Source organism: Lolium perenne, chromosome 3 (genome assembly GCF_019359855.2).
Source record: "Lolium perenne isolate Kyuss_39 chromosome 3, Kyuss_2.0, whole genome shotgun sequence".
NCBI classification, from domain to species: domain Eukaryota; kingdom Viridiplantae; phylum Streptophyta; class Magnoliopsida; order Poales; family Poaceae; genus Lolium; species Lolium perenne.
The window spans coordinates 153,847,100-153,871,753 of NC_067246.2; the positions used below are offsets into that span (position 1 = coordinate 153,847,100).

At 43.9% G+C, this 24,654-nt stretch overlaps 1 long non-coding RNA gene across 1 annotated transcript; it reads left to right on the plus strand.

Annotated features, from left to right (window-relative positions):
• Positions 1-20,073: 20,073 nt before the first annotated feature.
• On the plus strand, positions 20,074-20,908 carry LOC127326961 (uncharacterized). Its single transcript, XR_007868270.2, has 2 exons — positions 20,074-20,204; positions 20,540-20,908. It is a non-coding gene; the product is annotated as an uncharacterized lncRNA (long non-coding RNA).
• Positions 20,909-24,654: the final 3,746 nt, after the last annotated feature.

The following is a 24,654-nucleotide window of genomic DNA, read 5'->3' on the forward strand; positions in this document are numbered from 1 at the left end:
AACTAATCATCCATTAATCAACAAGCTAGTTTAAGAGGCATACTAGGGACTTCTTGTTTGTCTACATATCACACATGTACTAATGTTTCGGTTAATACAATTATAGCATGATATATAAACATTTATCATAAACATAAAGATATAAATAATAACCACTTTATTATTGCCTCTAGGGCATATCTCCTTGATCTCCCACTTGCACTAGAGTCAATAATCTAGATTACATTGTAATGTACCTAACACCCATGGCATTCTGGTGTTGGTCATACTTTGCCCTAGGAGAGCTTTAGTCAACGGTTCTGACACACTCAGAAACGTATGTATTTTGCAATTCATTTGCGTCTTCACGCATCACTCATTTTCCAAATGAGTCGGCATTAAATATGTTTGGTCTTCTGGTGGAACCTTAATTCCGCGGTCTGAAATATGTCACTAATATTGTCATACACAATATAGCTTCAAAGTTCTGACACTATCGGAACTACACCAAGTTCTCAAAGAACCTCTTGACTTTAACATCCTCAGTCATTGTCAAAACAATGACATATTCAGCCTTCGTTTGTAGAATCCGTCACAATATTTAGAACTCTTCTAAATCTAGCATTGTGCTACCTTTTAATCAACACTTAGCCTAATTTTGAGATTGAAATTTTATTTTTATATGTGACAAAACCAATATCGGTTGCAACACCTTACAACGATTTGTTTGTCATTTCTTCATACAAAATTATTTATATATCCTTGGTTCTTCTAAAGTACAGGGATATTCTTCTTGTTGTCCAATGATCATCACATGAATCATTCTGGTATATGCTCCTAACATTTTAGAGCACATGATATCTGATTGTGTACATATTATTCGTGATCTATAATCACTCATGTGTTTTTACTCATTGAGTGTCGATACACTCAAGTCTTGTTAAAACTTTAACATGACAAGAACATTTTCTTAATATTTCTATATTGAACTATTTCAATATCCATTCTATGTACTTTGACTTAAACTTATTTTGTGTTTCAATCTATCTTCATAGATCTTGACACTAGATTTGTTTCAGTCCATATCCTTTCATTGAAGTTAATTCTCAATGAAACCTTTTTAATCAAGTATATAATTACATCATTTATAACCAACTATATGTCACCTACATAAAGTATTATAAATGTGTCTTAGCGCTCCCACTTAATTTCTTGCAAATGCAAGCCTCTTCATCGTCTCTGATGAAATCAAAAACACTTTGACTATTTCATCTGGTGAAGATTCCAACTCCGTGATACTTACTTCATCCAATTGAAGCTTGTATAGCTATCTAGTATTTCACGGACCAGCAAAACTCTTGGTTGTATCTTGTATACATATACATTAAGTAGTGTATTTTGCCATCCTACTAGCATATCTCATAAAAGAAATATGTAGTGATTACTAGAATAATCCACATAGACTATAAGTATTACTACTAAGATCTAATCTTATCGTATTCAACTCTTTGAACTTTGTCGTAAACAATTTTTCGACAAGTCAAGCTTTCTTCAAGGATATTTCATCCAAGTCTATCAATTTCATAGATCCATTTACTTTCATAAAGTATTCATCTATCTTGGATTTCATGGCGTATAGCCATTTTAACGAGGTCGGGCCCATCATAACTTCTTTGTTTGTAGTTGGTTTATCATTGTTCAAAATCAATCCTTTGTTCACAAATCATTTATTTGATCACAAAGTAAACCATACCTACAAGGTTCAATATGTACTTCAATCTCCATGGCTAAAACACTTTGTAGTCATGGGAGCCATGATCGTCGTGGCCGCTTCCGAAACAAATTCCGATGCTGCGCTACTCTGATCATTATGCTCAGGTTCATAAACCTTATCAAATTATATTGTCCTCCCACTCAAAAACTTCACTAGAAACAATTTCTTGGAAATAAGAAACATTGACAAACACTTTTGTCTTTGTCTCGTGGGAAGAATTCCCAATTAAATTTCTGGGATAACCAACAAAGACATTCATCCGATTTTGGTTGTAAACTATTAGACCAAAATTTAAAGAAAGACTATTTAGGGTTTATACCCATACCATAACTCGTATGGTGTCATTTCAACGGATCATGATGATGCTCTATTCAGTGTAAAAGCGGTAGTCACTAAAGCATAATCCACAAAATTATAATGGCGTTATAATATTTTATCTCATCATTAATCCAACAAAGTTTGGATACATATCTCAGATACTATATCATCATTATGATACTCCAAGAAATGTGAGTTGTAGAACAATTTCATAACTCTCTTAGATGTTCGCTAAAACTCGTAATTCAAATATTTCTACCATGATCCAATCATAGATATTTGACTTTTCTATTACGATGATTTCCACTTCATGCTGAAATTTATTTGAATCCATTCAAATGTTTCAAACTTCTTCCTTATTGAATATATCCACATATATACTCAATTCATTGTTGAAAGTTTTCATGAAGTAGAAGAATCTCCCGCACACAACTATGTCCAGTGAACCACATACATCATCATGTATTTTTCCACTAATTTAGTTGCCCGTTCAACTCTTGGCCTATGAACGGTATTTTAGTCATTCTTTTTGAAAAATATTTGCAAGTGCCAAACGATTCAAAAATCAAATGACTCCAAAAATCCATTTGCATGGAGTTCCTTCATGCGTTCCTTTCTAACATGACCTAAATGGCGGTTCCACAAATAAGTGGAATTCAAATCATTTGCCTTATGGCATTTTAGCATCAGTGTTATGTATGTGTGTTTCACCATTAATATTTATAATAACTTATCCATCGTACATGGAGTAATGTCATAATTTGAACAACTTATTGTTTTCATTTGACCAGAGCAAAATAACAATTATTAAGTTCTTTATTATAAATTCTAAGGGCTAGATAGAATGCCAACGACGAACATAATAACACTTTATTTTTGTTCCAGACGTGCATTCTTATCATATTCCTTGTTAGTCACTTAGGCCATTGTATTCTTGTATTGCGTTGTTTTGTATGACACTTCATACCAACCAATATAGTACTAATACCCAAGAATTTCATATTGTGACCTAACTAGGAATACAACCATAACATGTATATCATTTATATACACGAGCTAGACTTTCTAGTCTTCTCTTTTCTTTACGCAAAATATCTTTTGTAGTTTCTCTTTTAGCTTTCCTCATTATTCAGAAAAACACTTCAACATCAATAACTTCTAGGTTTGTTGGTCTAATACCAATAACCTTGAGGTTCTTATTTTTAAGTTGATCATCATATGACAAGTGTTCCAAATTTTACTATTAGTAACTTTGTAATACGATGAACAATTTCACTCATAATTTTATCCATCATATCATGACGACTTTCCGAGACCATGTCTGTACATGCTAGGCTCGTAAAGTTTTAACCTTGGTATTTGCATGTGCAAATCTAGCTTGTACCCGTTGTATGCACACGTAGAATCTATCACAACCGATCATCACGTGATGCTTCAAACGACGAGTCTTAGTAACGGTGCATATTAAGGATGGTCACTTCATGGATATGCGAATATCGTTAGTGCTCCAATAGTTGGAGGATTGTGACGCCTTGCGTCTTCAACCTTCGTACATTCCCATAAAACTTATGAGTTCATGTATTCTCACCAAATTATATTCTATCATCTTGCAATAAGGTCTTAGATATCACATATATCTCATACCTTGATTATTTCTGAAAACTAAAATTTCAGCTCCTTACTTTTCAAACAGATTTGAACTTCAAGTTTCACGGAGACAAGATAACTTTAGGTACTAATTGAAACCATAGCTCTTTGAATCAACAATGTGAGGTTTACTAAAAGTTTGCAATAGGACTTAATCAATTCTTGATTCTTTAACAATACGGTACCAATCCGTAAAGTTTCTTGTCAGATTTTAACAGTATTTCTATCTCAATAACAAGACTAGCGCATGGTAGAAAACGGATGCCAATACTACAAAATTAATTCAAAATACTACTCAGACTATGTTTATGATAATTAGTTCACGGTTTAATCTAATTACTAATGAACTCCCACTTAATACAACATCCCTCATAGTTGTTAAGTGGTACACGATCCAAATTCACTACACCAAAAACCGATCATCACGTGAGATGATGTAGCTTCAATGGTGAACATCAACATGTTGATCATATCATCCATATGACTCGTGTTCAACCTTTCGGTTTCCGTTGTCCCGAGGCCATGTCTCAGACATGCTAGGCTCGTCAAGCAAACCCAAGTATTCCGCGTGTGCAACATGGCTTACACCCGTTGTATGTGAATCGTTGAATCTATCACATCCGATCATCACGAGATGCTTCAAACGACGAACTGTTACAACGGTGCATACGAGGGAGAACACTTTATTATCTTGATATTAATGTGAGGGATCATCTTATAATGCTACCGTCGCGATCTAAGCAAAATAAGATGCATAAAAGGATTAACATCACATGCAGTTCATATGTGATATGATATGGCCCTTTTGTCTTTGCGCCTTTGATCTTCATCTCCAAAGCACGGACATGATCTCCATCATCTTCGGGCATGATCTCCATCATCGTTGGCGTAGCGTCAAGGTTCATGGCGCCGTCTTCATGGTTGTTCACCTCATGTAGCAACTATTACAACTACTTTGAAATACTACTCAACATGAAATTTAAAGACAACCATAAGGCTCCTGCCAGTTGCCACAATACAATAATGATCATCTCATACATATTCATCATCACATTATGGCCATATCACATCACCAAACCCTGCAAAAACAAGTTAGACGTCTCTAATTTGGTTTGCATATTTTACGTGGTTTAGGGTTTTGGGAGAGATCTAATCTACCTACGAACATGAACCACAACGGTGATACTAATGTTGTCAATAGAAGAGTAAATTGAATCTTCACTATAGTAGGAGAGACAGACACCCGCAAAGCCTCTTATGCAATACAAGTTGCATGTCGAACGAGGAACAAGTCTCATGAACGCGGTCATGTAAAGTTAGTCCGGCCGCTTCATCCCACTATGCCACAAAGATGCAAAGTACTCAAACTAAAGATAACAAGAGCATCAACGCCCACAAACCATTGTGTTCTACTCGTGCAACCATCTATGCATAGACACGGCTCGATACCACCGTAGGATAACGTTGCATAGAAAACAAAAATTTTCCTACCGCGAACACGCAATCCAAGCCAAGATGCAATCTAGAAGACGGTAGCAACGAGGGGGTATCGAGTCTCACCCTTGAAGAGATTCCAAAGCCTACAAGATGAGGCTCTTGTTGCTGCGGTAGACGATCACTTGCCGCTTGCAAAAGCGCGTAGAAGATCTTGATCACGATCGGTTCCGGCGCCACGAACGGCAGCACCTCCGTACTCGGTCACACGTTCGGTTGTTGATGAAGACGACGTCCACCTCCCCGTTCCAGCGGGCAGCGGAAGTAGTAGCTCCTCTTGAATCCGACGGCACGACGGCGTGGTGTCGGTGGCGGTGTAGAAGTCCGGCGGAGCTTCGCTAAGCTACGCGGGCAATATGGAGTGGAGGAGCAAAGCTAGGGTTTGGGAGGGGTGGCCGGCCACTCAAGGGGGCGGCCAGCTTGTGGTCTTGGGGTGGCCGGCCCCCTCCCCCTTGGCCCTCATTATATAGGTGGATCCCAAGTGTTGGTGTCCAAGTCTTCGAATAAGACCCGAAACCAAAACCTTCCATTGGAGGGGGAAACCTAGCCCAACTAGGACTCCCACCCAAAGGTGGGATTCCCACCTCCCATGTGGGTGGTGGCCGGCCCCCTATGGTGGAGTCCACTTGGGACTCCACCCCATCTAGGGCTGGCCGGCCATGGAGGTGGAGTCCCATGTGGACTCCACCTTCCTTGGTGGTTTCTTCCGGACTTTTCTAGAACCTTCTAGAACCTTCCATAGAACCTTCCGCGACATTTTAATTTACATAAAATGACATCCTATATATGAATCTTATTCTCCGGACCATTCCGGAACTCCTCGTGATGTCCGGGATCTCATCCGGGACTCCGAACAAATATTCGAACTCCATTCCATATTCAAGTACTACCATTTCAACATCCAACTTTAAGTGTGTCACCCTACGGTTCGAGAACTATGCGGACATGGTTGAGTACTCACTCCGACCAATAACAAATAGCCGGATCCTGGAGATCCATAATGGCTCCCACATATTCAACGATGACTTTAGTGATCGAATGAACCATTCACATATATATTACCAATTCCCTTTGTCTCGCGATATTTTACTTGTCCGAGGTTTGATCTTCTATCACTCTATACCTTGTTCAACCTCGTCTCTGACAAGTACTCTTTACTAAATCGTGGTATGTGGTCTCTTATGAACTCATTCATATGCTTGCAAGACATTAGACGACATTCCACCGAGAGGGCCCGGAGTATATCTATCCGTCATCGGGATGGACAAATCCCAATCGTTGATCCATCCGCCTCAACTCATACTTTCCGGATACTTAATCCCACCTTTATAGCCACCCATTTACGCAGTGGTGTTTGGTGTAATCAAAGTACCTTTCCGGTATAAGTGATTTACATGATCTCATGGTCATAAGGACTAGGTAACTATGTATCGAAAGCTTATAGCAAATAACTTAATGACGAGATCTTATGCTACGCTTAATTGGGTGTGTCCATTACATCATTCACACAATGACATAACCTTGTTATTAATAACATCCAATGTTCATGATTATGAAACTAATCATCCATTAATCAACAAGCTAGTTTAAGAGGCATACTAGGGACTTCTTGTTTGTCTACATATCACACATGTACTAATGTTTCGGTTAATACAATTATAGCATGATATATAAACATTTATCATAAACATAAAGATATAAATAATAACCACTTTATTATTGCCTCTAGGGCATATCTCCTTCACCCAATGCTATGGTTGGCCATAGAAGACCTCCTATTCCACCTCTAGCCGCAAGAGTTGATGGCGCCCCTCCTCGTAGAAGAAACTTGGAGGATGAAGAGAACATGTATGGCAAGCTCAAGTTCAACATGCCCAAGTTCAAAGGTGAAGACGACGCCGAAGCATACCTCTCATGGGCACTCAAGGTGGACAAGATCTTCCGCATCCACAACTACTCCGGTGCCAAGAAAGTGGCTATGGCATCACTCGAGTTTGAAGACTACGCCAACACTTGGTGGGAGCAAGTCCTCACTCTTCGAGAAGAAAAGGGTGAACCTCCTATTGACACTTGGGAAGATATGAAGAAGGAGATGCATGCTCGCTTTGTCCCAAAGCACTACATGAAAGACCTCTTCAACAAGCTCCAAAAGTTGAAGCAAGGCACCAAAACCGTTGAGGAGTTCTACAAGGAGATGGAGCTCACTATGATGCGAGCCAACATCCAAGAATCCGAGGAGCAAACCATTACTCGCTTCTTCAATGGCCTTACTTATCCCATCAAGAGGATTGTCGAGTTCCAACCTTACTCCAACATGGTTGAGCTAGTCCACCAAGCATCGAAGGCCGAGCGCCAAGTGATTGAGGACATCAAGTACTCCAAGGCCAAGTCCTATTTCTCCTCCAAGCTCGCTACATCGACTCCTCCTACTACATCAACTCCTTATGCTACAAGTGCCAAGGCCGACGCATCCTCTACACCTTCCAAGAAGCCGACTATCCAAAGTCGCATGAAGCAAACGGTCTCCTCCACCGCCTCCTCTAAGGCATCCACGGGACCCTCTAGTGTCACTTGCTTCAAGTGTGGCACCCAAGGTCACAAATCATTTGAGTGCAAGAACACCAAGGTCATGATCACTATGGAGAATGGTGACATCGAGACTCTTGATGAAGATGAATATGAAGCCCTTGTGCAAGCCGCCGTGGAAAGTGAAGAAGCTTATGAGCAAGAAAGTGGAGAAGATCCTCTCTTATGTGAGCATGACCCAAGTCCCTCACTTGTGGTCACAAGGGTGCTAACCACACAACCTCATGATATGGAAGAACAACGGTGCAACATCTTCCAAACCCGTGCCGGAATTGGTGGAAGATCGATCAAGGTCATCATCGATGGTGGAAGCTGCCATAACCTTGCGAGCACCGAGTTGTGTGAGAAGCTCCACCTCACTCTCCGCAAGCATCCTCACCCTTACCATATCCAATGGTTGAGTGACAAGGGCAACGTCAAGATACAACATACCGTCACCGTCAACTTCAAGATCGGCCCTTATGAGGACACCATAGAGTGTGACGTGGTACCCATGACGGTGTGCCACATGTTGCTTGGCCGCCCTTGGCAATATGACAAGAAGGCTATACATGATGGACTCTCCAACACATACACCTTCAAGGTCAACGACAAGAAGTTCGAGTTGCGCCCGATGACTCCTAGCCAAATCATCGCGGATAATGCGAAGGCTTTAGCGAGGGCACAACTCCGCACCCATAGTGAGATGAGAGGAGAGGGAGCGACCCACCACAAAGATAGTGAGCGCCACAAGCCATATATGAGTGAGTCCAAGAGTGTCCTTCTAGCCACCAAGAGTGAGTGGAGAGAACTCCAAGAGAACCCATCCACCATATTGCACTATGTGCTCATATGCAAGGGACCCTCGTCGGAGACTAACGACTTAACCAACATTCCTCCGTCTTTGTTGTCTCTTTTGCAGGAATTTCAAGACGTCTTCCCCGACGAGCTCCCTCATGGACTACCACCACTCCGCGGCATAGAACACCGCATCGACCTCATACCCGGCGCTCCGCTCCCAAACCGTGCAGCCTACCGCACCAACCCCGAAGAGACCAAGGAGATCAACCGCCAAATTCAAGATCTCCTCGCCAAAGGGTATGTCCGTGAAAGCCTTAGCCCTTGTGCGGTTCCCGTGATCCTTGTGCCTAAACCGGATGAGACGCAACGGATGTGTATGGATTGTCGCCCCATCAATGCCATTACCGTCCGTTACCGCCATCCCATTCCGCGTTTAGATGACATGCTAGATGAACTTAGTGGTGCCACGATTTTCTCTAAAGTCGATTTGCGTAGTGGTTACCATCAAATCCGCATGGCTATTGGTGATGAATGGAAAACGGCATTCAAGACCAAACTCGGTCTCTATGAATGGCTCGTTATGCCTTTCGGTCTTTCCAATGCACCATCTACTTTCATGCGCCTCATGAATCACATCTTGCGTCCTCTCATTGGCAAGAGCGTGGTTGTCTACTTCGATGATATTCTTATTTATAGCAAAAACCTCGAGGACCATGTGCAACATGTGAGAGAAGTCTTGTGCATCTTGCGCCATGAAAAGCTTTATGCTAACCTCCCCAAGTGCACATTTGCTCAAAACAAATTGGTTTTTCTTGGTTTTGTGGTTTCCGCTAATGGGATTGAAGTTGATTCTTCCAAGGTGGAGGCCATCCATAATTGGCCTACCCCTACAAATGTTGGCCAAGTCCGAAGCTTCCATGGACTTGCCGGGTTTTACCGCCGCTTTGTGAAAGACTTTAGCACCATTGCTTGCCCTTTGAATGAGCTTACCAAGAAGAATGTTCCGTTTGTTTGGGGCAAGGCCCAACAAAATGCTTTTGATGAGTTGAAGAAACGCCTTACCGAAGCTCCACTTCTTGTTCTTCCAAATTTTGCAAAAACTTTTGAGATTGAGTGTGACGCAAGTGGGCTTGGTATTGGTGGTGTGCTTATGCAAGAGGGCAAACCCGTGGCATACTATAGTGAGAAGTTGGATGGCGCACGCCTCAACTATCCTATATATGACAAGGAGCTCTACGCTTTGGTTCGCGTTCTTGAAGTGTGGCAACACTATCTTTGGCCAAAAGAGTTTATCATTCATTCCGACCATGAGTCCTTAAAATATTTGAAAAGCCAACACAACTTGAACAAACGACATGCAAAATGGGTCGAGTTCATTGAGTCCTTCCCATATGTGATCAAATACAAGAAGGGCAAGGACAATGTTGTGGCGGATGCTCTTTCCATAAAAACACCCTTTTGCTAACTCGTTTGGATTTTCATGTTTTGGGACTTGAAGAGATCAAAGAACTCTATCCTTCCGATTCTTTCTTTGCTCCCATTTTTGAGAAATGCTCCGTTCAACGAGGAGTGGATGATTTCTATTTGCATGATGGCTATTTGTTCAAAGCTAACAAGATTTGCATTCCCGAGTCTTCGCTTCGAAAATTGCTTTTGCAAGAGTCACATGGAGGAGGTCTTATGGGTCACTTTGGTCGAGAGAAGACATATGCCATGCTCTCAACCCACTACTATTGGCCAAGAATGTACCGCGACGTCGAACGCCTTTGCCGCCGGTGCACCACATGCTTACAAGCTAAGTCTACCTCCAATCCCTATGGTCTTTATACCCCATTGCCTATTCCACATGCACCATGGACCGATATTAGCATGGATTTCGTTTTAGGCTTGCCTCGCACTAAGTATGGTCATGATTCTATATTCGTGGTAGTGGATAGATTCTCTAAGATGGCTCATTTCATACCTTGCCATAAGAGCGACGATGCTTCACACATTGCTTCATTGTTTTTCAGGGAAATCGTTCGCTTACATGGAGTACCGCAAAGCATTGTGTCGGATCGAGACGTCAAGTTCATGAGTTATCTTTGGAAGTCGATCATGGCAAAGTTTGGAGTGAAGCTCTTATTCTCATCATCATCACACCCGCAAACGGACGGCCAAACGGAAGTGGTCAATCGAAGCCTCTCCACCCTCCTACGCATCCTCGTGAAGAAGAACTTAAAGTCATGGGAGGAATGCATTCCACACGCGAGTTCGCCTACAACCGTGCCAAGCACTCGACTACATCACGGAGTCCCTTCATGGTCGTCTACGGGTTTGAGCCGCTCACGGCACTCGACATACTACCACTTCCCCTTCATGAGCGGACGAACATGGACTTCGCCAAGCGCGCCGCCGACGTGAAGAAACTACATGAGGAGACAAGGGCAACCATACAAGAACATGTGCTTCGTCAAGCTACACGTCTCAACGCCAAGAAGAAGGAAAGGATATTTCAAGAAGGAGACCTCGTTTGGATCCACCTCCGGAAGGAACGGTTCCCTCGGGAGCGCAACTCCAAGCTCAAGCCAAGAGGAGATGGCCCCTTCAAGGTCCTCAAACGCATCAACAACAACGCTTACGTCATCGACATCCCCACCTCCAAGTACTTGGTGAGCAACACCTTCAACGTTGCGGACTTGTCGCCATATCATGAAGATGAAGAGGAACAAGAGTCGAGGACGACTCTTTCCCAAGGGGGGGGAGATGATGCGGGGTGGCCTTCGGTCACCTCCACACCAAGACCAACAAGTCCCCCAAGTGGACCAATGACGCGAGCCCGAGTTAAAGCTCTTCATGATGAGGTGAACTCGCTCCTCACCACCCTTGACCTTGGTACCCCGTTGGATGGATTGCTACCTCATGCCGACGTGTTATGTGTCATTAGGTACAAGGAGCATCAAGAGCACGAAGAGGAGGACACACCATGGTCAAGGGAAGGAGAGAAGCATCCGGACATGGAGATGATCGTGAAGCCGAAGCCGATGTCGCCGAAGCGCTCCAAGGAAGAGACGGACAGCGGCCGGTCCAGGACCCGGTCAGACCGGACCTACAACCGGACGCCGGTCATAGGCCCTGGCCGATCGGCGCGCAAACCGAGCCAGCTCCTGCATCGGACGACGACCGGACCCAGGACCGGAAACTTCGCAGTTTCCCGGTTTGCGCCCGGTCGACCGGACCCATAACCGGACAGCCCGGTCCCAGGCCCGGTCAGACCGGACCCAAACCGGACCTGACGAGGATGCCCCACCAAACTGCCTTAACTTATCCATTTGCGTACCTGTTCGCCCTTGCTGGCCATGTGTGCCTATATAAGTAGCTGGAACCCCTCATTAGCTTTTTAGACTTGTTTTGAACTCAAACCTAAATTTGAGCTTAGTCTCCCTTGGGTATCATCCCTCTGTAATCAAGGCACCTTGGTTGTTGATTTGGAACTTGTTGAGTGAGATTCTAGTACAAGATACTCTCTCTCCCTCACCAAGCTCTTCTTCTCCAATCCCAATCTCTCCCCGGGGAATTCTACCGCGTGTCTCTTCCTCGGAGATTCTATTGGCGTGGTCCATCGAGCCACGGAGGTAAGCATCGGGTGTATCGGGGTGTGTGTGTGCGTGAGTCTCGGAGTTCCTCGTGTTCATCGCCGTGTTCTTCGTGTTCCTCGCGTTTTCCCATCTTCCCCCTTGGTTTCGAAGTCAATCCGCGAGATCGGGCCACACACGGGGTCTTAGACCTCATCAACGATTTTGTACAGTTCATCATCATGAGCAGGTCAAGATCTTCTTGGGCAGCTCCCTGGTAGACTCAAGTGCTGCGCTATGGTATCCTTTTTTTGTTGCTCGTCTGATTACATATCACACTCCCGCATCAGTTCTCCAGGCACTGGTTCTGGATGAAGCCACAACTTCAGTGTATACGGCCACAGACAACTTGATCCAGAAAACGCAACGGGAGAATTTTTCAGAGGCGACGGTCATCACAATTGTGCACCGTATCACCTCGGCCCTTGACAGCGACATGGTCTTGCTACTCAACAACGGTCAGTCATCAACCCTTCAAAACAAATCACTATCATATCTAAATAATCTGCCTAATCCCATGCGTTCAGCATAACTACTGGTCTGACTAAACGCCGTTCCGATCTTTGCAGGCGTGTCCGTGGAGCACGACATGCCGGCAAACTTGCTGGAGGGTGGAGGACAAGTAGTCTCTGTTTTCAAAGCTTGTAGAAAGTACACGATGAGGAGGACTCACAATTAACACGATGAGACTGTTGTGGCTTCTCTAGTGGGTCTAACTTACCAGTGATGCTAAAAAATTAGCGGTAGATGAGATGGTAAGTACTAGCGGATCTTCCATGGTGTTAGCGGCTACAAATACTAGCGGTTAAAGGTAGTATTAATGTCTGAAGAAAGTAGCTTGATGGCATGTACATGCCGGAGCAGTTCTGAAGAAAGTACTTTGCTGATGATAGAAAGAACTGGATCCTGGATCATAGTCATTGAATCATAGTCATTGTTCTTGACGGTGGACTATATGCGTTGGAGAAGTCCTGGGACAAAATTAATTTGTTGGGACTATGTGATACTTGGATAAATGAATGAAGTGGTTCAGTTCTTGCAGTTTATCTCAGGGTTTCATCCTGGCTGTTCGTACTGTGGGCGCAAGCATGAGCAGCCACAATTTCTTCTGAATTCTATTCTTTTATTAATCTACAGATTGAAATCTAGTTATAAAGTCTTGTCCAAAACTATATGTGAAGGTTGTGTTCTAAAAAGAAAGGTTGTGTTCTAAAAAGGAGTTTCAAAAGCTATGCCAAAACAAACGCCAGCCATAACTGGAATGTCAAACGCAGTTCCGGCTGTAATACCATGAATCTTTGTTTCGTCACTTTCACTTGCAGTTTTCAGTACTGTAATTTCAAACGGATTTACGTCTATAATACAATACTATATGGTCTTTGCTTCGTCAATTTCACTTACTGTAATTTCAAACGAATTTACGTCTGTAATACAATACTATATGCTTTGTTGTTTCTTTCTTACAGCTAGCAACACCAAGGCTGCCTAACAACTCTAACGGAGCTTGACAACCTTGAGAACATACCAATGACCAGCCTTTTCCATCTTGTACCATCTTGTACCATGCAAACTAAAGAGCCAATCCTATATGAAAGTGTAGAAACAAATGTAGAACTCATGTGTATTATCAAATGTATTTATTTTTGTACTACAGTCGGAGTTACACTTCAACTGTTGCTCAGATTCTACATTGTAGAATACAACATTCCATTTCTGCCAGCAAGCTAACGGCTGTAACGCCGATCAATATTACTGTTAGCTCACTCCACTTCTAGACATAGGAATCTTGATCCATTGATTTTCTTGCACACTATATCCAATGACCAATGATGGGTGCATAGCTAGCCACCATGGTAGCAAATCCGCGTCGATATGTGTATCTACGTATGGTGCCCAGGCACCATGGAGCCCAACTATTCTTGAACCCCCTTAAGAGGGGTTCTAGAATAGCTATTCTCGAACCCCCTAATCTGACTTACCTTCTTATCCCGACCGCGCCCCGACCTAAGCACCTTCTTCCTCCAGTCCGAACCCCCCATCCCGATCCACTTCTTCCTCAACGCCTTTCTTCCCCAGACCCGCGCACCGCCGGCCGCCTCCAAGCCACGCGCGCCACCGGCTGCACCCCCAGGCACGCACGCACGCCGACGACCCACCCCTTTCCTCCGGCACCAGCTCCTGTGATTTCCGCCTCCCCACTCCCGCCTTCCTCCGGCGCCAAGTCGAGGGTTGCCAGCCTGCCTGGGTCGCCCCTACTCCCGCCTTCCTACGCCGCGAGATCGAGGCCTGCCGGCCTCCCCGGTCTGCCCCCCCCTCCCCCCCCCCCCCCCGGGAGATCAAGAACAGGGGGACACCATGGGCGTGGGATCTACCGGAGGCGGCTTTACCATGGGATCGGCCGCCCGCCCGCGCCCCTCCTCTGGTCGTAGCGCCATGTCTGGGACTGAGAGGACGCGGCGATGCAGGCTAAGGCGTCGCACCTCGTGGACCTCCCAGCGCGCTAGCCATGGACTCTCGTCGGCGAGCCTCCTTTGACCGCGTGATGGCCCCTTGTCTGTCATGCGTTGACTGCCCGCTCCTCCTTCGACGTCCACCAGGCCATCCCTGGCCTTCCGGACAAGCGCCACTAACATCCACAACCGCTGAACTCCGGTTTGCTCCAAGACGAGATGCTGAACGGGAGTGATTTCCCGTGACCTGGTTCCGCCAAAAATGTGAGTACAAGAAGTTCATATTTCAGAATGTTAGTGCAGGAGTTCGTTTCCTTTTCTTTTTCTCCAAAAGTTCAGTACGTTAATGTGAGAGCTGCTACTGGTGTACTGCTGCTGACCGCGAACTAGTGCTTACGTGGCTATTCCCGGTTCAGATGCATTCCCGCATGTTCCGGTCACTCGGCAAGGTGTACAAAGCATAGTGGAAAACTTGTTTGTATTTTATTTGCTACTTAAATTTTTAGTTAGTTCCAACCTGTAGAGGTGCTCTGAAAGTTATTGCAGGCAGTGCACTTATCCAAAATCCGGTAGTTCATTCTTCATTGTATGAGAAAATAGAGGGAGGAAATATCCCTGAGAAGCCCATTTGATTGGAGAATCATTTCAAACTAGAAAACAACTTTATGGTCATTCAAACTAAATTGTACTGAATAATTTCTCTTGATTTTCTAGGTATTAGAAGGCCAGGCAGCGGTACATAGATGTGTGGAAGCTACAGAGATATTGGAGACCCCGAACACCCAATGTACCCTACAGTTGTGAATGGCGAGAGACTGTATCACCATGTAGATCTCCTCAAGTTCTGGCCCATTTGGAATGCTGAACTGATCTTGCCAAGAAGGTAGAATTTCTGCTTGCCATACTCCTTGAAGGATATCTGAGCACTGTCAACCAATGCATCCCATGCCTTTTGCACTACTATTTTCTTAAGATTGAACTTCTGTAGTGCATGAGCAGATCAGCTACATTCCAGGAATTCAATGGCATGTATTGCTGCACTAACATAGCAATAGTCAACTCAACATTAATGCCTAGTAAGGTAAAGAATGGAACTATGGTACCGAATATATAGTGGGGACAGAATTAAATCATCTAAACTGAATGCTTTATGCAGGTTCTGATATTCTGCATAATGACCAAGCACAACATTCAACTTCTTTTTGAGACCTGACCCGCAGTGTTTCCTCTTCTCTTCCTATCAAAGATGAATATGCTAACTGCAGTGCTGCCCGTGCTCCTCTGCATCTCAATCTGAGGTACTTTCAGAGCCTCTACGTTGCATTTTGTAGAAGTTAACTACATCTTGTGGCGACTTCTTTCCGCTGGTGAAGGCTTCGTCGGAAGTGTCAGCCCTTCTAGAAAAATTAGCATCTCCATCTGTACACATAAAACCATGTGGTTTATTTCTGTTTGATGTGGAGAAGTTCATTAATTTGTTTTTGGAAAGTTCGGTCTTCTGCGGTCAGCTATATTTATGGGTAATTGATATATTTATTTCACTATTTACTGTCGACGCAATACAGCGACGCAATACAGATGTAGGAAACTAGGAAGTTCGAATTTGATTGGAAAATTATTTCAAACTATGAAACAACTTCACTTTGGATGTCTTTCAAACTGAAGTGTACTGCATAAGTGCCCTTGATTTTCTAGAGAGTAGAAGGGCAAGCAGTTGCACAATTGTGGAAGTCAAATTTATGTTGAAGTTCAGTTTTATTGGCAGGAAAGTTCACTTTCAGAAAGAAGTTCAATTGGTCTAGTACAGAAAGTTCATTTTTCCCGCAAAAAAGGGTTCAACTCACCAACGAGGAAAAGGTCCGCAATGTTTTTGTCACGAAGTTCACTGTTTTTAAATTCGGAAGTTCCCTATTTCTACCCTGGACATGCTGGTATTCCTTCGTTGACTCGGCAAAGAGCACGGCGGTTAACTATTGTCTCCAGAAAAGTTCACTTATACTGAAAAAATAGGTCATGTTTTTTGGCCATGTTTTGACAAACTGCATTTCAGTCTGTGGTTCACATTTCACATAGTAGACACATTTCACGTGTACGATTAGTTTATACTGGTAGACTTTTCAGCTTCAGTGCAACCATACTCACGTTCTATGTTGCATTAGTCTAAAATGTGCTCATTTGTCATGACTGCCAGTAGGCGGCGGGGCAGGAGCGAGTGGCGGTGCCTCGCTCGCAAGTTCATGACACTTCCCCCACGGAGTCCACCACAAGCATTCAGTGGCTATTAATTCCCGGCTCAGATTCATCACTGCTCATGTTCAAAGCATACTGAAAAACTTGTTTGGATTTTATTTTCAGTTAGCTGCAACCTGTAGAGGTGCAGGGCGATATCTCCTTGTTCCTATTCTCATTCCCAGTCTTTATATTATGTATACATGACACTTGGAGCTCCCTTGGGATTGATGAATTGAAGAAGAAACAAAACAGAAGGTATGGCTTACCACTGTATATGAAACATATGCATTTGCTGAATATGACAATGTCCACATGCAGTACTTGTTCATTTTAGGCAGTTCACTCATTCCAGAGAGGTTAACTTTTTTTAATCTTGAAGTTCGAATCATCTGAGGAGGATGTTCACCTTTTTTGCTAGTAAAATTTTGCGAGAAGTTAAACTTTTCTGTTAAGAGTTAAATTAGCAGTTCCTTGTCACGAAGTTCACTTTTAAAATGTTGGGAACAAGAGTTCAATAAATGAACTACAAAAGGTTCACTTTGAGTGTACAATGGTTGTGAGTAAATTTTTCTTACTAGATAATTGTTTGGAATGACTATGGGTTTCCCTGCACTTTATCCCATTCATATGGATGTAGTAGTAAGAAACAAATGTATATGCAGTATGGCTGATTCATGCATGACTAGCTCCAGTTATCCACTCTTAGAAAAACCAGTAGTTACTTTTATATATAAAAATATTGTTCATGCAATGCAAATGTATGTGTTGATGCATGGCCGATAAAACAAATAGAACTCACTTTGTTCTTGGAGCAAAGTTCACTTTTATATTGTCTGGTGTTCACTGTTCGGCAGCAGTTAAGGTTTGTTGACTAGAAGAAATAAGCTGTTTGCTGACAAGAAATAGTTTGTGTTAATTTACTGAAAGACAACTTATGTGAACTTTTTAAGATTTAATCATTGTATTTCTCAATATAATTGGTGAACTTCTCGAAACATGATCGAAGCTATGGACTGCTGATCGACTATGTTCTTTCATTATAATCCAATATTTGAGGCCAACAAAATTCACACTACAGAAACATTTGCCTGTGATGCCTATCCTAGCTTGATTGCTCCCTGGCAGTTTACTTAATTGACCTAGGAAGTGCACTCGTTCAAATATGAAAATTCGCAGTTCCCTTCGCAAAGCAACGGCAGTTTTATGACCTGCCAGGCTTCATGCCTAGGTTGGTCTGCTCCTCGCAGTTTTAATCTGTGAAGCTCACTTCTCTTAATTCGCGAAGTTCACATCTACTACTATTTTCATTTTATATATTTCTGAATATTTGTGAACATATTTTATCCCAGGTTAGCTAGAGCCGGGTGTTGCATAGAGGGAGAATGGGAGTTGATTTCTCCTTCGTGTATTCCACAGAGGAAATATAAGGTGATGCTTCCTTTTGTCTATATAGAAGTCTAAGAGAAAAATAGATGGCGACGCTTCCTTTTGTCTATATAGTTCTATCTCTAAGAGTTCACTCTTTTGATTAGGAAAGAAAAGGCAGTTCATAGAAAGTGAACCCGACAGCAGTTCAGTCACATCTTTTTGGTAGTTCTGACACAAATAAGTGAAGTTCATTATGAGTGGTATGCTTTTATCATCTTGAAGTATGCTACATGACCGATAGGATAGGAGTACAATTTGGTAAGATGCCTCCAATAATTTCTTCCAGTTTTCCTATATACTTGTTGTACAGGCTGCGGAGATGCTGTAGCTTCTTACTCCTATTATTAACCCTGCTAATCGCTGAAGTGATGCTGCTAATTTCTTGTTGATGCTTAGTTGATTACTCACTGATGTTAATTTTATTCATATAATGTGAAGTGCACATTTGTGAAAATAGGGAATTCACTGTATAAAAAATAGAAGTGCGCTTTATTTGGTAAGTTCACATTTTTCTGTCCAAAAAGTTCATTGTGGAAGTTCACTGGTTAGTTAAATCACCTCTTGGGACAGTCCCTTTATTCTGTATGTATTTGATATAGAGACAGAGGTTGATCCTTCTACGGAAGAAAGGTAGTTCACATTGTTCACCATTGTGAGTTCACTTGTTATTTTCTTGGAGTTCGTTTTCTGACTGACGCTTTAGTTCAAAAGCGAAAAAGAGAAGATACATTGCTTTGAAGTTCACCTTTTGTCTCTCTAAAAAGTTCAGTTTTAAATTACCAGAATGTTCCCCTTTTTTGAATAAATAAATTTAGTTTAGCATAAAAAGGAAGTACACTTATTAAACAACAGTAGCTTATTAGCTTAAAAAAAGAAGTTCAACAGAGTAGAGGTTATTAGCTTCAAAAATCCCGAGGTTCAGTTTTGTATTCTTCAGAAGTTCTGTTTAGTATTTCTTCTGAAATTCAGTTCAAGGTCATGTAAAATCAAAATTAGAAACTTCACATTCTCTATTACGTACAGTACACTTATTCGGTATTGGTCGTGCAGATTCCTTAGTGGTACTCATATATGGTTAAAAAATGGGTACTGAATATCTATTGCATATTTTGAATATGGGACATAAGGCTTTTCAATTTGCCTTTTTATTTCCATTTTTGTTTTTATGGATAGAGAGAACGGGCAGATTGAAGTTTATTTTTTCTCGCCTAGGAGTTCAATAATAATTCATTTATATGTTGATGCATGTCTGACAACACGTTAATTCTACAAGTTCATTTTTCAGGAAGTTCGCTTTTCTCTCTGAAATTCCATTCTCCGTTGGCAGGAAGCACTGCCGCTGGGAGTTCACAAGCACCACCGCTGGGAGTCCATCATTGCCGGTCTTCTGCTCTGAACCTCCCCGAGTGACGTTCTGAACCTGATCCGGTTATTCACATTGTTATTAGGGTCCAGTTCACTTTCTTATTTTGACAGTTCTTTTGTCTGTCTAACAATTACAGTTTAAAGCACACATGCGGTTGAAACCTCCGGGCGCGAAGCATCAGTCCGCGAAGATACAGCAGAGGTAAGAGGAGGACCTACCTCTCCGTCATATTGCTCTATGCCAGCACAACACGCAGGTAGTTGATCTGTCTCAACTTGAACTCAGACGATAGAAAATGTGTAGTAACCATGAAGTAAAGATAGCAATGAGTGTGACGAATATTTTTTACTTGCCTAAAATACTACTGGATGGATGAATTATTCATGATTTTTACTTCTGTAAATACTAATGTGCAGAATCTAGCATTGTCGCTGGCCTGATAGAAGGTTTCATGGCTTGACTGGAGCTCCTAGGTTTGGAGCCAAGAAAGGCAGCAAGCAGGGGACATCAACTTCTGGACTTCAATCCAGCGGCAGGTGGAGCTGCCTGCTACCGTAGCTATCTAATTAGTGATGCAATTTCTTTGAATGAAGCAGATGCTCTCACGGGAGTAGCTCTGAACTTGTAGGTCGCTGCTTCCAGCTTGGCTACTTTTTTGGCGTCTTTACCAACTGTGTTTGTACTGTTGCAGCCAAAAAATGATTTTTGTGCAGCGCACACAAATAGATTATATATTAGAATATGCAAAATAAAGTATTAGACATGATTTCTGAAGTTCATTTTAGCCCGTTTTAGTCAAGCATACTTACATTGTGATAGTTCATAAGTGACACTTCTGATATTTGATCTCATTTCCTGCTCCCTTGTGCAGTTGCAGCTTGAAATAGAGCACCAAAAGAGTTCACTGGGCATCCCCTGGAAGTTCCTTGTGCGCGGTCAGGAAGTCCACCAGCACATACCCTAGCAGTCCTTTGCACGCGGCCGAGGATTAAAACTGTAACTTGCTGAAGTGCTACTGTGTCACCGTGGCTCAAATGGTTGCATCATTCATCTTGTCACCGTAGCTCCATGATCGCATGCCGTTGAGAAGTTTTGTAGCATTTTTCCTCCGTGAAGTGTTACTGTGTCTGACTTTCACTTTTGCCTTTAACTCTGATTACTTGTAATAATTTGGGGAAATGAATAACATGTACTTGTGTTGATGTGTAATAGAAAAAAATAAGAAGTTCATTTTTATTTACGTTGAAAGTTCAATTTTGTTTTACGGAAGTTAGTGCCATATGTGTTGGCAATTTTAGTTAAAAGCGCACAATAAAAAAGAATCAAAATTGCATCGTGCAAGTTGAGAAGTCCTCTTCAATTAATCGAATAGTTCAATTCCACTCACCTTTTATTCTTGGCAAAAGTTCACTTTTCTGATCTTGACAGTTCAGTCTTATTCGATGCATAGTATCAGTTAAAAGTAAGTTCTAAAGTGCACTTTGTTCGTATGAGAAGTTCACTTTACATGAACAGCGGTAGTTCATTTATTCTTGGCCAAAGAATTCAATTCATCTTTTAACTGAAAGTTCACTTTGAAAGTTAACTTTGTCGACCTTCATTTTGTAACGGGCGCGAAAGTTCACTTTGAACCATGTAGGAAGTTCATTTTGAACATAGCTGAAACTTTATATCGCGATCGGAAGTTCACTAACAGATATCGGGAAGTTCACTTCCATATTCGAGCACCTCATACACTCTGTTTTTTCTGGACAGAAATCATACGCATAGAAATCGTCCGTACAACCACCGATTGCGCAAATCGACCAACTCAATGTACAATTAGCACTAATATAACTCTACTAATACTCCAACATATCGCAATGCCACACCTAATCAATCTAGATGAGCCAATTTCGAAATGTTCTTGTGTCGGCGTTATCTTCACTTTTATGTATTTCTGAAATTAAATTAAAACCATTTAGAATTTGGAAAAATATTCAACATGAAAAAGATTCTCCTAATCAATATCTTTTCAACGCAATATCATTTGGAACATTCCGATAAGTGGTTCGTAAATAAGCCCCAAAAACAGTTCGAAAAACCGAGAAAGTTCGAAAAACGTAATCACGTATTTTCAAATCTGCTCTTAAACTATAAAGAATTTAGAAAAGTGTTCTTCATGAAAAAGGTGCGCCTAGTCAGCACCTTTCCAACGGCATATCATAAGCATCATTCCGATAAACGGTTTGAAAACTGGAACCCCAAAACTGTACAAAAATAGGGAAATCCGCGAAAACGTTGTTTTGTATATTTCAAATTAGTTTTAATGAATATAGAATTTGGAAAAACAATGAACACGAAAAAGTTGCGAAATTTCCGTGCGAATCCAACGGTATATTATACGCATCAATCCGATAAGCGGTTTGAAAATCATCATAAAAATACTGTCCGCACGAACATGCAATTCTGGTATTCCGTCGAGAAGTTCACTAGGAAACACCCGGAAGTTCAGAAAGGGTTCGAGAATATATTCTCGAACCGGTTCGAGAATAGCAGACCTATATATATATATATAGTTCAGAAAGGGTTGAACTATTTTGCAACCGGTGCTCAAAATATTATTCTGAGCACCAACCGGCCCTATAAGGAGCCTGATTCCAATCGGTCTATAAAAAAATGGCCCAATGACATGTTCCGTACGTACCTAAGCCCACCACAGTCATCTTCTCCACAACCTCCCCACCGTCCTCCCCATCGGCATGGCAACCGCCGCCGGCCATATGCGCGCCGCCCCCTGACCCGCGCGCCGCCGAGCATACGCACGCCGTCGCCTGACCCGCGCGCCGCCGGCAGACGACGCCGCCCGGCCAGAGCGCCGCCACGACCCCGCGCGCCAGGCGAGCGCACGCCGCCGGCCAGATGCGCGCTGCTCTGATCCGCGCCGCCGGAAGACGACCGCCGCCGCCCTCGACCCGCGCGCCACTGCCCCTTACCTGCGCTCCGCCGGGCTCGACCCGAGCACTGCCGCCTGCCGCCGCCCCTGACCGAACTTCGCGCCGAACTGGACCTGCTGGAGGCGGAGGACCTGAAATAGAACAAAAGCAACCACATCACTATGATTTTTTTGCTATATGAATCAGACCACTATTCAAGAACAAGAAGAGAAAAAATTACATCTCAAAAAATGGTCGACGGAGGGCGGGCGCGTGTGTGAAATCCTGTGGATATGCATGTGAACTCCCTGGTTGGGCGTCGCCGGACTCACATCGATGCAGGTTAACGGGTTCACGGAGGGAAGGCCGGGCACCAGACACGGTGGAGGCGTGGCACTCCTGGTAGTCCACGGCCGCACTCGCATAAGAAGAAGGTGAGGCGGGGAGACGGGGCGCCGATGAAGGAAGAAGGTGGGGTGGGGCTTCCCAGCGCCGGGGAAAGAAGAAGGTGGGGCGGGGAGGTGCGGCATCGGCCAAGGAAGAAAATGGGGCGGGGCGGGGCGGCGCGGGGAGGAAGTGAGGGCCCTCCCGGCGGCGCGCGGAGGAGGTGGGGGGCCTCTCGGCGGCGCGAGGAGGAGGTCGGGGCCCTCCCGGCGGCGCGTGGAGGATGTGGGGGCCCTCCCGGCGGCGCGAGGAGGAGGTCGGGGCCCTCCCGGCGGCGCGTGGAGGAGGTGGGGGCCCTCCCGGCGGCGCGCGGAGCAGGTGGGGGACCTCCCGGTGGCGCGGAGGAGGTGGGGGCTCTCCCGGCAGCGCGCGGAGGAGGTGGGGGACCCCCGGCGGCGTGCTAGGTGGGTGGCCGGCCGGGGCAGGAAGTAGGAGGCGGGGAAGGGCGGGGGGCGAGCGTGGTGGTGGATAAGGCAGGAAGTTCGGCTAGGTGGTTTTTGGGCTGGGTCGGTCGGTTCGTTCGGGTGGGTTTCGGGCGGGTTGGGATAAGAAGGTAAGCGGGAATAGGGGGTTCGAGAATAGCTATTCTAGAACCCCTCTTAAGGGGTTCGAGAATATATATATATATATATATATATATATATATATATATATATATATATATATATATATATATATATATATATATATATATATAGAGGAAGCTCAATTGGGGCACCATGGTGCCCGGGCACCAAACGTGTATTTCGTACATACCTGGAGTGTACGTGTCTAAATTACACATACCCAAGGTTTACATACCTAACATATACACATACATGTTACACATACCTAACATTTACATACTTAACATACACACATGCAAGTTACACATACCGAACATATATATACACGTATCAGTGTACGTACACCTTAGGTATGCAATACCTTAGGTATGTATCACTTGAGTATGCATATCTTAGGTATGTATATCTTAGGTATGTGTAACTTAGGTATGTATACGCTCAGGTATGTGTACTACAAAGCAAAAATACGCGTATCTACGTATGGTGCCCGGGCACCATGGAGCACCAGTTAATTTACCTATATATATATATATATAGGGTTGAACTATTTTGCAACCGGTGCTCAAAATATTATTCTGAGCACCAACCGGCCCTATAAGGAGCCTGATTCCAATCGGTCTATAAAAAAATGGCCCAATGACATGTTCCGTACGTACCTAAGCCCACCACAGTCATCTTCTCCACAACCTCCCCACCGTCCTCCCCATCGGCATGGCAACCGCCGCCGGCCATATGCGCGCCGCCCCCTGACCCGCGCGCCGCCGAGCATACGCACGCCGTCGCCTGACCCGCGCGCCGCCGGCAGAGCGCACGCCGCCCGGCCAGACGAGCGCCGCCACGACCCCGCGCGCCGCTAAGCGAGCGCACGCCGCCGGCCAGATGCGCGCTGCTCCTGATCCGCGCGCCGCCGGGAAGACGCAGACCGCCGCCCTCGACCCGCGCGCCACTGCCCCTTACCTGCGCTCCGCCGGGCTCGACCCGAGCACTGCCGCCTGCCGCCGCCCCTGACCTGCGCTCCGCCGCCCCTGACCGAACTTCGCGCCGAACTGGACCTGCTGGAG